At 42.7% G+C, this 12,837-nt stretch overlaps 1 protein-coding gene across 1 annotated transcript in view; it reads right to left on the bottom strand.

Moving 5' to 3' along the window:
• The window catches only part of ALPK2 (alpha kinase 2), an 81,922-nt gene that overhangs the window by 67,609 nt on the left and 1,476 nt on the right, over positions 1–12,837 (bottom strand). The gene's annotated exons all lie outside the window — the stretch shown is intronic.

Raw genomic sequence — 12,837 nt, 5'->3', positions numbered from 1 at the left:
ATCCCTCCCCTCTCCCAGGAGCTCCAAGGCATGTGATCCTGTTCATCAGTAAACCTTCTTTCCAACCAACTTCCATGATTCCAGTGTCTTTTTCCCCACTTGGAATTGAACCCAGAAGAATATTTCTTCCAACATATTTCATGTTCCAAAGATTGGGGCGTAGGGCGGGATGAAAATAAACAGGAGTTAAAGATATGAAAATACAGTTAAATGATATCCTACCAATTTGGAAATTATGGACCTTAAAACTTGTCATCTATAGGAAAGCAGCCAAAAAGTTGTTTGTGGATAGAAGATATATCTATGCCTTTTAAATATGATCTAATTTCTAAAACATGGCTCAGTCAGCTGGTGGCAGCAACAGCAGCTGGAAGCTCACTTCCAGCCATAGCGGGGGAACCATTTTCTGCTTTTATTCTAGCTACGCTTGTGTGTTAACTGCAAATTGGATTGCAAAAATGTAGATGACCAGTAGATGGCACCAAAGAGATACAGATAGTCCCAAAGATGCTTTTTCAAGAGGCAACTGGTATTTCTATTTTTTCTTAAAGATTTTCACTTCTCATCCAAGATGCTTCTTCAACTCTTCTTTATCTGAAGAACCTTCTTGGATGAGAAGCAAAATGTCTTCAAAAGAAAAAAGAAGAAAGCCCAGTTGCCTCTTGGAAAAGCACCTTTGGGATAACCATGGCCCGAATGACTGAGAATCTCCATAGACAAAGAGATACAGAAAACTTTAATTATCTTGTTTGTTAATTGTTTATATTCATTAACCATTTCTCAAAGATTGTCCTCAACCTGCAGTAGGTCGCTTAGCAACCATTCAAAGATACATGGATCCTCCAAAAAGGATTTTATGATCCAGTTATGAAGTTCTGCCATCTCCCCAGAGGTCACATGACCACATTTTATCCATTTAGTAACCAGCCTGCATTTATGGTCCTTTGCAGTTCACTGTAGTCACATGACCATGATTTAGGACAGTTGTGACTGAAGCTGTGTGTACTTTTGGTTTCCAGAAAAAAACAGCCAATACCCATCAATGGATTTGCGTAACAACTATCACAAAAACAGTCGTAAAAACAGCCCTCTTGACTGCATGGTGACCTTCTTTATGACTGTCACGACTTATGACTGTAATTGCCAGGCCAACTTACAGTCATAACTTAAGGTCTACCTGTATGGCTAGCATGCTGACCTAATAGGAACGGAGAAATAATGAGGAGGATGTTCAGAGGGATTTATCAAAAACATTACAACATCATTCTGTAATATAGCAATAGCACTTAGACTTATATACCGCTTCACAGTGCTTTTACAGCCCTCTCTAAACGATTTTACAGAGTCAGCCTATTGCCCCCAACAATCTGGGTCTTCCTTTTACCCACCTTGGAAGGATGGAAGGCTGAGTCAACCTTGAGCCTGGTGGGATTTGAACTGCCAAATTGTAGGTAGCTGGCAGTCAGCAGAAGTAGCCTGCAGTACTGCACTCTAACCACTGCGCCACCAAGGCTCTTTATACACTTGGTCTATCTTTGTCTTGTTTTTGAAATGTATTGGGTCAAAGTTATACAAACTTTGGCTCAGCCTTTGTTCCGAATTGCGTAGCAAAGTGTCAAACCTTTTCTAGGACCCCTGTATATAACGTTTATTGATTGCATACTAAATAAAATTGAAAGTGACTTGGTTGCTTTAAAGTGAGCTGGATTTGGGTGTAACAAGTAAGAGTAGAAGAGGAAACAGGAAAGAGGAGAATTTTGAAAACTCCTTTAATGCTGCATAAGTAATAAACAGATTGTATCTTTCTTTTAAATGTGGTGGCAGTGTTACAAAGCTGAAATGCAATAGAAAATAATTTATTATAGATGCAACAAATGCTGAAATTCTAATCCAATTTCATTCTGAAATATTTATATGTAACTTCACCAAACCATACATTCCTCCAAAATATTCTCAAGTGACATTGTATAAGTTAACAACTGCTAAGGGTTTTATATACTTGTTATTGGAAAATACCTTTGATCTTTTCTATGGAAAAATAGCTAACTAAATTGTGGAAGCAGGTTTTGATGCTCAAAATAAATTCTTATTTATAAAGTATATCTGATGAGGAATTCAATTCTATTTGGAGGCTGTTTTTAGACTACAATTTCATACATGGACTGTACTATGTCCAAAATTTGGATTTTAGAGTTTATAATTTAATTTGACATATAATATACATTTTACTTACATTATTTTATTAATGTATCATTTTCTGTCAATAGTTTTTCACTTTTCCTCTTATTGATCCCCAACTGTGTTAATCACAGTTCCACAGAGACATGTTTTGATTAGAAATTAGGTAAGAAATGTCTTATAGCATTTTAAGCTTCTAATGATGCAAAAGAATATATGTATTTTGAATTTGTTGATTCTATTGCTTATAGCAATAGCATTAAATTTACTGTACATACCACTTTACAGTGCTTTCTAGCCCTCTCTAAGTGGTTTACAGAGTCAGCCTATTGTCCCCAACAATCTGGGTCCTCATTGTACCTACCTCGGAAGGATGGAAGGCTGAGTCAACCTTGAGTCTGGTGAGATTTGAACTGCCAAATTACAGGCAGCCGACAATCAGCAGAAGCAGCCTGCAGTACTGCATTCTAACCACTGAGCCACCATGGCTCTTATATTAGGTTTTTTATTCTCTAGACTAGATGAATTGGGTTTTTTTTTTACTTGTATTCATATTATCCTTTTTTAAATAAAAAATATAACATAGAACAAATGTAACACAGAACATGGAAAATAAGGGGGAAAGCCACTACTTCACAGAGGCTTTCCAAATATTAATTTCTGGATTTTTTTTGTGTTGAAATTTTTGCCCACGATACTTAGGAAATAAAGGTCCTTATTTGTTTGTTTATTCAGTTTCTGTAGCTACCTTTCTCAGTCAATGACCTTGGGCGGTTTACAGTTCAAAAGGTTATAATTCATAACTTTAAAAAGTTATGAATTAATAGTAAGAATATATAAATGTATATAAACCAATGCACCCCACTTTTTACACTTGCAAATGGATGGTTCAAGTCTGAGTATTTAACTTTGGTATTCTCCTATGACATGAGGAGGAACTCTGAGAGATGATTTTCACCACATGCTATATGCATATGACAAAATGACTTGGTCCAGATCTGAAAATAACTTGTGCCAAACACTAACCATTTTTAAAATAACTACAAGGGTACATTAAATTACACTGCTATCAAAAGGCCAATTAAAATTCCATTCCGTTCAAATTAAACCTTCAGTTCTCCCATTGGAAATGCATAACGATAAGCCTGGCTGGATATAAAAGCAGTTTCACATCATGCATGACTCAGATGTACAACTGTTAACCAGAGGAAAGGGTGTTTTGGTTTTCCCTCTCTCTTTTTCATTGCAGCCAGAGGGAAATTTCACAGTATGAATTTGCAGGTAATTCTGATAATCACAATACCGTCTCCAGCTTCTTTGATCAGTTGTTCCTAAAGTAAAAGCACATCTGCTTTTGAAGTAAAGCCCTGGAATGTCTCCCAAGACAAATATATAAAGAAGAACAAGAAATAGGTTTTGGGTTTAGAGCAAGCAAAGCTGGAGAAAGATGAAACTGCTTGAAACACACACACAAAAAAAATCCCATATTGATCCTTGTTGGTTTTCTGTTTGGTGCTTTTTTTTAAAGTTTATCTATTTGCGGCTTTAAAATGAGAAACTGCTGGAGATTGCTTATTGAAAAATCTTCCACTGTTGTGGTCCTTTGCTTTCTGAAGACAGACAACCTCATGTGTGGGGAAAAATGAAGTGTGGACTTAGCTTGGTGCAAATACAATCAAGATATGAGAAAGATAGTAAGACATATGGCTTTTATAAGGAATGAACAGCATTTGACCCAATGTTATTAGCAACAGATGAAAAGTTAATAAAGAAAATACATAGCTTTTTCTTAAGTCTAAAAATGGAAGATGGACAGGTGAAAGAAGCAATGATAGTATGGGCAAAAAAAAACGTTGGATGTACTATAGAATTAGACAAATGGCAAAAATTTTGGAATAGAAATTATAAATTGACAATGGCAACTGCATATAAGGAAAATTTATATAAAAGGTTTTATCGGTGGCATTTACCACTGGCCAGACTGGCAAAGATGTTTAAAAACAGGTCCACCAAATGTTGGAAATGTAACCAGGGCATATATTATCATACGTGGTAGACATGTGCAAAGGCAAAAAAATATTGGACGAAAATACATACGTGGTTAGAAAAAATGTTAAAACAACACGTAGACTATAAGCCAGAAATATTTCTGTTAGGCATAATACCAGAAGAATATGATAAAGAGGATATATATTTAATATTACATGTCTTGACAGTAGCAAGAATTTTATATGTACAACCCAGGAAAAACAAAGAAATACCCATAGAAGAAGATGTAATTAAAAAAAAAATACTAGATTGTGCAGAAATGGATAGGTTGACATTAAATGAGGCACTGGTGGAGATTGCTTATTGAAAAACCTTCCATTGTTGTGGTCCTTTGCTTTCTGAACACAAGTGTTGGGCAAACTCTTTGAACTGATGCAATGGAAGAAAGCAAACATGTTTCCATTACGGTACATAAAAACCTTGCTTGGTGGTTTTCTCCTTCTTCTGCCTTGAAATTCTGCCTGCTGACAGATTGCATCAACCCTTAACCAACACCACTGACCTTTTGGCAAGTAGAAGAAATGTCAATTTATCATAGTAGGCCTGTCACCAAAATGACTCTGAACTGGTGACGTGGAAGGGTTTGTATGCTTTCTACTCACTCTCTGAGCAATGGAAAAAGGTTGTGATTCTGAAGCATGCTGGTTTCAAAAGCACTATCCAATGACCTGGCTTCTAGGACCCGTGAGCAACTGATGTGCTTTTAAAGAGTTCAAAACATTTCTATTTTTAGAAATAGAGGGATAAAGTTGGGCATTGGATAGCTTATTTAATATTTCTGGATTTAGCGTAGGATTAACGTAGGATCAACAATGGTTGACAACAAATATGCCATTGTTATTTAAGCATGTGCTCAAATCTGAAGAGCTGCAGAATGTGACAGCATCTGGTTGACCTTATCTAGGTTCAAAATGTTGTGGAGCGATGGTAAGGAAGAGGCATGAGACCAGAGTGTACAACTAACAAGGCTTTATTGCGGGGAATAAAGGGTTGTCGCGTCTGCTTGCTAACTAGCAGACTAGCGGGTGACAACGGCTGGCTCTGCCCGAGAGCGGCTTATATAGCTGACTGTCAAACGGAGCCAACCAATGGGAGCGGCTGGTGCTCCCGCTCAAACAGCGACCTGGTTGGGAACCCCCACCAGTTCCACGGACATAACACTCCTTTCCCCAGCTGGGAACATGCGTGAGTCCTGCAGGTAAGCGGCTGCCTGCGCTGGCGACCAGGAGCGTCGCAGTTCGGGTGAACTGTTGGCTGGTGACAAGTCCAGGCCCTTGGGACGTGCCTCGGCACGGCCGTCGGGCATGGGCTGCTCTGGCGCGGTGTCCTGCGAAGTTGGCAAGTCCCTTTGCTCGGGCTGACCCGAGAGTCTCGTGGTCCGGTTGGCAAACTGGAGCGCTCGGCTGCTGAGTCGGTGACCTGGCTGGAAACTCGGGTTCTCAGTAGACCTTCCTGTTCATCGGGAAAACCGGGTCCCACAAGGAGCTTCCATCTGGCACTGGCAGGGAGACGTTGGCGCTGGCAGGTCGGGTTGGGTTGGTATCAGCCGCACGTCGCCTTCTGAGTTGGTCCACGTGCCTTCGCCACAAGCGTCCATCTTCCAGGAGGACCCTGTAGGATCTTGGACCTGTGACTGACACGATTTGACCTGGTACCCACAAAGGATCCCTGCATAGTTCCTGGCGTACACCAGGTCTTGCAAGGCAAAGTCTCGGACCAGACTGTCAGACCCTAAAGGGGTGTCTGGGCAGTAGTGGGGTGTAGCCTGTCCAGGGTGGTTCTAAGTCGTCTCTCCATTAAAAGTTCGGTGGGAGATTTGTTAGTAGTGGTGCAGGCGTCGTATGTTGGCTAAGCAGGAAGCGAGACAGTTTAGAGTGCCAGTCTACCTGGCCAAACCTAGCTAGTGCCTCCTTGGCTGACCTTACCGCTCTCTCTGCCATCCGTTGCTAGCGGGGTAAAGGGAGCTGTAAGGACATGTCTGATGCCCAAATTAGCCACGTACATACTGAACTCACATGGCGTGAACTGGACCATTGTCAGACACCAGCGTGTCTGGAAGTCCATGGGTGACAAACAAATGGGTCAGGGCTTTGACTACTGCTTGGGTGGTGGTGGTGGGAAGCAAGGCCACGTCAATCCACTTGGAGTAGGAATTCACGACCACCAAGAAAGTCTTGCCATGCACTGGTCCAGCCAGGTCGATGTGCAGGCGAGACCAAGGGGCACTAGCACTTTCCCACCTGGTGGGCGTGGCGGCGGGGCGGGCAGCCCTGGTTTCTTGGCAGGGTTGGCAAGAGCTTACCCAGTTGGCGATTTGAGCATCCATGCCGGGCCACCAAACGTAGCTGCGGGCCAGCGCCTTCATCCTTACGATGCCGGATGGCCCTCGTGAAGCACCTTCAGGATGGGTACTCGAAGGTGGCTGGGATGACTACTCTTGTGCCCCACAATAGACATCCCTGTAGCCTCGACAGTTCCTGCTGGCGGGTTTTAAAGGGAACAAAGTCAACTGTACATTGAGTTTCCGGCCACCTTTCCCACCCAGTCCAGAACCTGGGCGATTATTTTGTCTTTCTTGGTGCGCCGCGATGTCTTCGGCTGTCACTGGAAGTTTGAGTTCGTTGACCTCAAAGATGGCGTGAATTGGTGCTGGGTCCTCGACTGGGACTGGCAATGGCAGCGACTGAGGGCATCGGCATAACTCAAGTTCTTGCCAGGACGATGCACCAACTTGAATGAGTAGGCGGCCAGAAACAAAGTCCATCTGGTCATTCTGGGTGAAAGTACCTGTGGGGTTTGCTTATCTCCAGATAAAAGTCCTAGGAGAGGTTTATGGTCAGTCACAAGTTCAAAATGGTGGCCAAACAAGAATTCGTGGAACTTCTTAACTGCAGCAACCCAGCCAGGGCCTCTTTATCGATTTGGCTGTAGTTCCTTTCTGCCGAGGAGAAGGTCCTAGAAAAGAAGGCAATTGGTGCCTCGGAGCCATTGGGGAGTCTGTGGCTTAGGACAGCCCCAATCCCAAAGGGGATGCGTCAGCAGCAGGACCAGAGGAAGGCGTTGATCGAACTGGACTAAAACTGCTTCGATGTGAGTAATGATTTGACTGATTTGAAAGCGTGGGCTTCTTTGGGTCCCCATTGCCAGGGTGAGTCTTTATCTAAGAGTCTATGTAGGGGTTCAGCGACTGATGCTTTGTGCGGGAGGAATGAGGCGTAGAAGTTTAGAAGCCCCAGAAAGGCTTGTAGTTCAGTCTTGTTGGTTGGTGTGGGTGCCTCGTGGATGGCCTTCACCTTGGACTCAATTGGGTGGATGCCGGAGGTGTCTATCCTATAACCCAGAAAATCCACCTGCCTAGTGGCGATGGCGCACTTCTCCCTTTTAAGTTTGAGGCCATGCTGCCTAAACTTCTCTAGCACTGTCCTGACCCTCTGAATGAGTTGAGGTTGGCTCGTAGCTGAGACTAAGATGTCATCGAAATACGGAACAACTCCTGGGAGACCTAGGAGAATCCGTTCCATGAGTGATTGGAAAATACCCAGGGCCACACTGACCCCGAATTGGAGGCGCTTACCTTTGAATGCCCCTCTATGTGTGACTATGGTTTGTAATTCAGCTGTTTGATCATCAACAGGGAACTGTTGGTATGCCTGGGACATATCTAACTTGGCGAAAATGGTGCCGGGTTCGAATGTGTGTAACAGGTGCTGAATAACAGGGACGGGGTATGCGCTGACCTGTAAATAACGGTTGAGCGTGGTTTTATAGTCTGCGCAGATTCTTAAACTGCCATCCTTCTTGAGTGGGGTGACTATGGGGGTCTCCCATTTGGCAAAATCAGTAGGTTCTAACACCCCTTGTTTAAGTAGTTTGTCTAATTCTGCGTCCAATTTAGGACGGATGGCGAAAGGCACCCTACGTGGCTTAAGGCGGAGAGGAATTGCCTGGGGATCTACGGAAAACGAGATGGGGGTGCCCGAATAGCAACCCAGCTCGCTGCTAAATACGTCAGAAAATTCAGAAAATAATGTATCTACGTCAGAAGTTGAGACAGCATGGATCCCAGTTACACTAAGGCCAAGGAAGGAAACCAATCAAGTCCCAACAGGCTGGGGAGGGCACCGTTAACAACCACTAAAGGCAAATGGCCTTTAAAGGCTTGAATTGAACGAGGAACTTGCCTTTCCCGAGGACAGGAATGTTCTTGCCCTGGTAGTCCCGCAGTGTCAGGTGGCATCTTTGGAGCTGTTTCCTTGACAGTCTGGGCTGGATCTTCTTCAGAGTGTCCCAGGAGATGATTGAGAGCGCAGATCCCGTGTCTACCTCCATCCTGCAGGGTTTACCTTCTAGGAAAACAGAAATTTTAATTTTATCGGGGGGTTGGGAAGTATGGTTAGCGTGGTAGCAGGTATAGCAGTCCTCCACTTGCCTTTGGGAAATAGAAGGTGGTGGAGGTCTTTGAGGCAGGAGCGCCCTGCTTGGCATACTCTAGCGAGGTGACCCTTCTTTTGGCAGTTCAGGCAGATGGCGTTTCTGAACCTGCAGGATGCCCTAGAGTGGGAGCCTCCGCAGGTTAGAGCTAAGGGCGGTTGTTTGAAGTTGTTTGTCTGTCCCGCTCCTACCTGTGAAGGCTTCTGATGCTTAAGGCGGTTGATGTCTGACGAGTCTGTGGGGTCTTCTTCACTGAGCACTTCTTCAGAATGGACGGTTGAGCTGCTGGGCTTTAATGGAGTGCCCTGAATCTCAGCTGCTGACTGGGCAGAGAGCTCAGCAGCCAGGGCTTCCTCCATGGCTAGGGCCAGATTCAAGTCCTTTTTGCCAGCAAACGTCTTTGGAGTCTCAGGTCTCTAACCCCACAGGCGATCTGGTCCAGCAGCATGTCTTCCAGATATTCTTTGAAACCGCACTGTAAGGCAGCTGTCCTCAGGGCAGCCATGTATTCGTTGATCGACTCCCCCACTGCCTGCTTCCTGATTCTGAAGGCGTACCTTCTAGCGATCTGGGATGGTTTTGGCGTAGTGATTGGAGAGTATTTCTTGTAATTCATCCCATGGGACGCTTCTGATGGCGCGTGGTGCGACTAACGCTGTAGCGGTGTCAAAAGCGGCGGCCCCACAATAGCTGAGGAAATAAGACTTCTTTCTATGTTCCGCAGCATCAGCTAACCCGATGGCATCAGGAAATGGCTGAGCGATTCTTGTAGGAGTCCCACGTTTCCTCGTTGGGCTTGAATGGCGGGAATGGTGGATTAGCATTCATCGTGAGAAGTGTCGGGTTCGTCTTCCTTAATTGTCTTTGAAATCGCGCTCTTAAAAGAGCGCAGGCTGTGACTGTCTCTCTGGGTTACGTAGCTCTTTTTGAATTCGCGCTCTTGGTGGCGTTGGTGGCCACGAGCTGCGGTGCCGGGGCTCGTTTCAGTGACTGCGGCTTGAGTAATGGTGGTTTGAATTTCGCTCTTTGTGAGCATTGCACGGCTGCGGCTACAGCGCTCGTGACTTCACTCTCAGTGATTTACAGCTCTTTGAATAGATGCGTCTGGCTAGCCTTCGACCATCCCATCCTCGTCGCCAGTGTTGTGGAGCGATGGTAAGGAAGAGGCATGAGACCAGAGCGTACAACTAACAAGGCTTTATTGTGGGGAATAAAGGGTTGTCGCGTCTGCTTGCTAACTAGCAGACTAGCGGGCGACAACGGGCTGGCTCTGCCTGACAGCCGGCTTATATAGCCGACTGTCAAACGGAGCCAACCAATGGGAGCGGCTGGTGCTCCCGCTCAAACAGCGGACCTGGTTGGGAACCCCCACCAGTTCCACGGACATAACACAAAAGTGAAACTTGGGCCACACTGGATGGGAGGCCATCAGGAAATGCCAGGGATGTAAGCTAGGTTGGGAATAGAAGTAGGCTACACAAATCACTTCTACATGCTGGGAAGCTATCCTTGATGTCACTGGGACTCAGCCTGAAAATTTCACCCATACCTAAACATGTAAAAGATGGAGAGACAATATATCAAGAAAGCTAAAAGTTCAGTTTGTTGTTTTTTTTCCAATAGAAGTTGGCTTTATTTATTCCATTCTAATTTTTTCAGTGTTAGTTACTGAAAGATGTTCCACTGTAGGAGTGTCATTTATTCAGGCAATAGAATAAGGCATAAACACACACACACCTAAAGACAGTCTTAAAGAGGAAATGTATTTTTTAAAATTTAATTTAATTTAAAAGTTTAATTTAAAACAGAGAACCCATTTGGTGTACGGGTTAAGGTACTAATCTAGAAACCAGGAGACTATAAATTCTAGTTCTGTTTTAGGCATGAAAGCTGACTGATGACTTTGGGCTAGTCCCTCTTTCTTAGCCAAGCTCACCTTACAGTTTTGGGGAAAAACTGGGGAAAATAGGAAATAGGGGTATTAAGTATGTTCACTGTCTTTGGACAAAATCACCATCAGTTAATTGCAAAGGGCAGCTTTGCTTGGAACATCTTACATACTGCGATGATGCCTCTAACACCCTCAAACAACATTTGCCTATTGACTCGATATTGTCTATCATAATAATTATAAAACAACAGAGGCAGAGGCTAATCTCAAGTTAAACAAACTGTCAAAGAAGAAACGGATGCATGGACTGATTATATAAAAGATAGTCAAGAACAAGTACTGAAGCTAAGGTTAAAGATTAGAACTTACTGAAGGTGCAGGTAACAAAAGATAAATATCAAAATAATGTAATAAAAACACCAACAGAATGCTGGCAAGGAGAAATTTTACATGGTCAAGTTCTACAAAAATATGGAGAAACTGGATAAAAATAAAACCTGGCAATGGCTTAGAACTGGAATATTAAAAAAAGAAAAGGAAGGCTTAATTTTTCCTGTTCTGTTCATGAGCAATCTATTTGAACTAATCAGCACCAGAACTGAAAAAAATCATCAAATGAATCGAAGTGCAAATTGTAGAAAGAAGCAGAAGAAACAGTAGATCATATATTAAGCTCATGCAAGAAGTTCACACAAACTGTTTATAAACAATGGCATAACACAGTCACAAAGATGAGTCTGGAAACATCTCTAAAAATTAGCTTGTGCTACCGTAGTAATGAAAAAACTGGTTGGAACGTATTGTTGAAAAAGTAGTTGAAAATGAGCAGATTAAAATATTGTGGGTTTTCCAAAGACAAATGGGATAAAAAGAAAGTGTGGATAACTGAGGTGGCAGCACCAGGGGATAGTACTGTAGAAAAGAAAAGAAAGAATTTGAGAAGGTCACAAATTATTAAGATCTGAAAATTAAAATCAAAATATTATGGTATAAATTAGCAATGGTGGTCCCTAATAATTTATGGTGTAATTTTTGGGATCTGCAGATATACTCCATTAATATACTATCACATCCTGGTTCTTGGGAAGAAGTCAATGCGAAAGAAGGTCAACACCAGCTAAAGAACTAACAGTTGTGATTTTACATTCTTGTGTATAATAATAATGATTTCCAGGGTCTTTTCATATCAGCTTTTCTTGTACAGTCACAACATTTCAAACAAAGTGTGTGCAAGATCCAAATGTCAAATTTTTCCAGATCAATTATAATTTCATGGCAGACTTAATTCTCTTGTTCTCACTCTCCCGTCACCTTAAAAAAACAAGAGTAGCAAGGAACGTAGAAAGTAAAGTTTGCTAAGTTGAAGCAGACTTGGCACTCTGGCTGGTCCAAATGTGAGATTCACAGAGTGGAAAAAAACAGATGGAAGAATGTGTGCTACCAGATGGAAAGAGAAGGTGGAAACTGTTCAACACCACCACTCTTCACGCACCCTCCCAATACTATCTTGTTCCTGTTTTTGTACGATTTCTCTTTCATTTTCCGTCTCTCTGCCTTTAAAAAAAACACCATGAATGAAGTTGAAGAGGATATTTTTCTGGTGTTTTTTTTTTTTTTGCTGAGCTTGCAAAAACAACAACAGCAACAGCAACAACAACAACATGCATGTAGAATATGATTGCTGGTCCCAGCTACTATTTACCTTATTTCTTTCATTGCTAAATTGCAATAACACCTTTCTGTGCATGGCAATATTTATACTTAAGATAGATCAGTAGCCTAAAAAGCCTTAGCTTAGCTAAGTCATTCAAGATTGCTTAAAGGAACAAGAAAATTTAGGAATGAGAAATCATAGTTCTGAGAATCAGAATGAAGCTGGAAAAGGGACCTTGGAGATCTTCTAGTCCATCCCCCTTCTCAAGCAGGAGATCCTACTACAATTCTAAAATTCTTGAGAAAGAGGTAAAATATATAATCCAGGTAATCCCAAAACTGCAAGCAACCTCTTTTCTCTAAACTCTCCCTAATTCCAAAGCAATAAGGAGTTCATTCTGTCCAGAGTTGAGAAGCTGCCCAGTAGGAAAAAAATCACTGCTTCAATAAAGGACATTGAATAGATTCAATATCAGATTTCTCTTTCCAGCTGTCTACTGGTCCCCTTAGTACCACTTGCTATTATCTGGACCTTCCCTGCCTGCCTTCTTTCTATAATTAGGACAGAAGCTATGGTTTATCTGGGCCATTTTTCAAAACCAGATTTCCTCAACAGCAGTAGCCGTCAATCAGCA

This window comes from Pseudonaja textilis, chromosome 2 (genome assembly GCF_049901715.1).
Source record: "Pseudonaja textilis isolate UNSWEBS1 chromosome 2, rPseTex1.2, whole genome shotgun sequence".
NCBI classification, from domain to species: Eukaryota; Metazoa; Chordata; class Lepidosauria; order Squamata; family Elapidae; genus Pseudonaja; species Pseudonaja textilis.
This window is presented reverse-complemented; position numbering and strand designations above follow the sequence as displayed.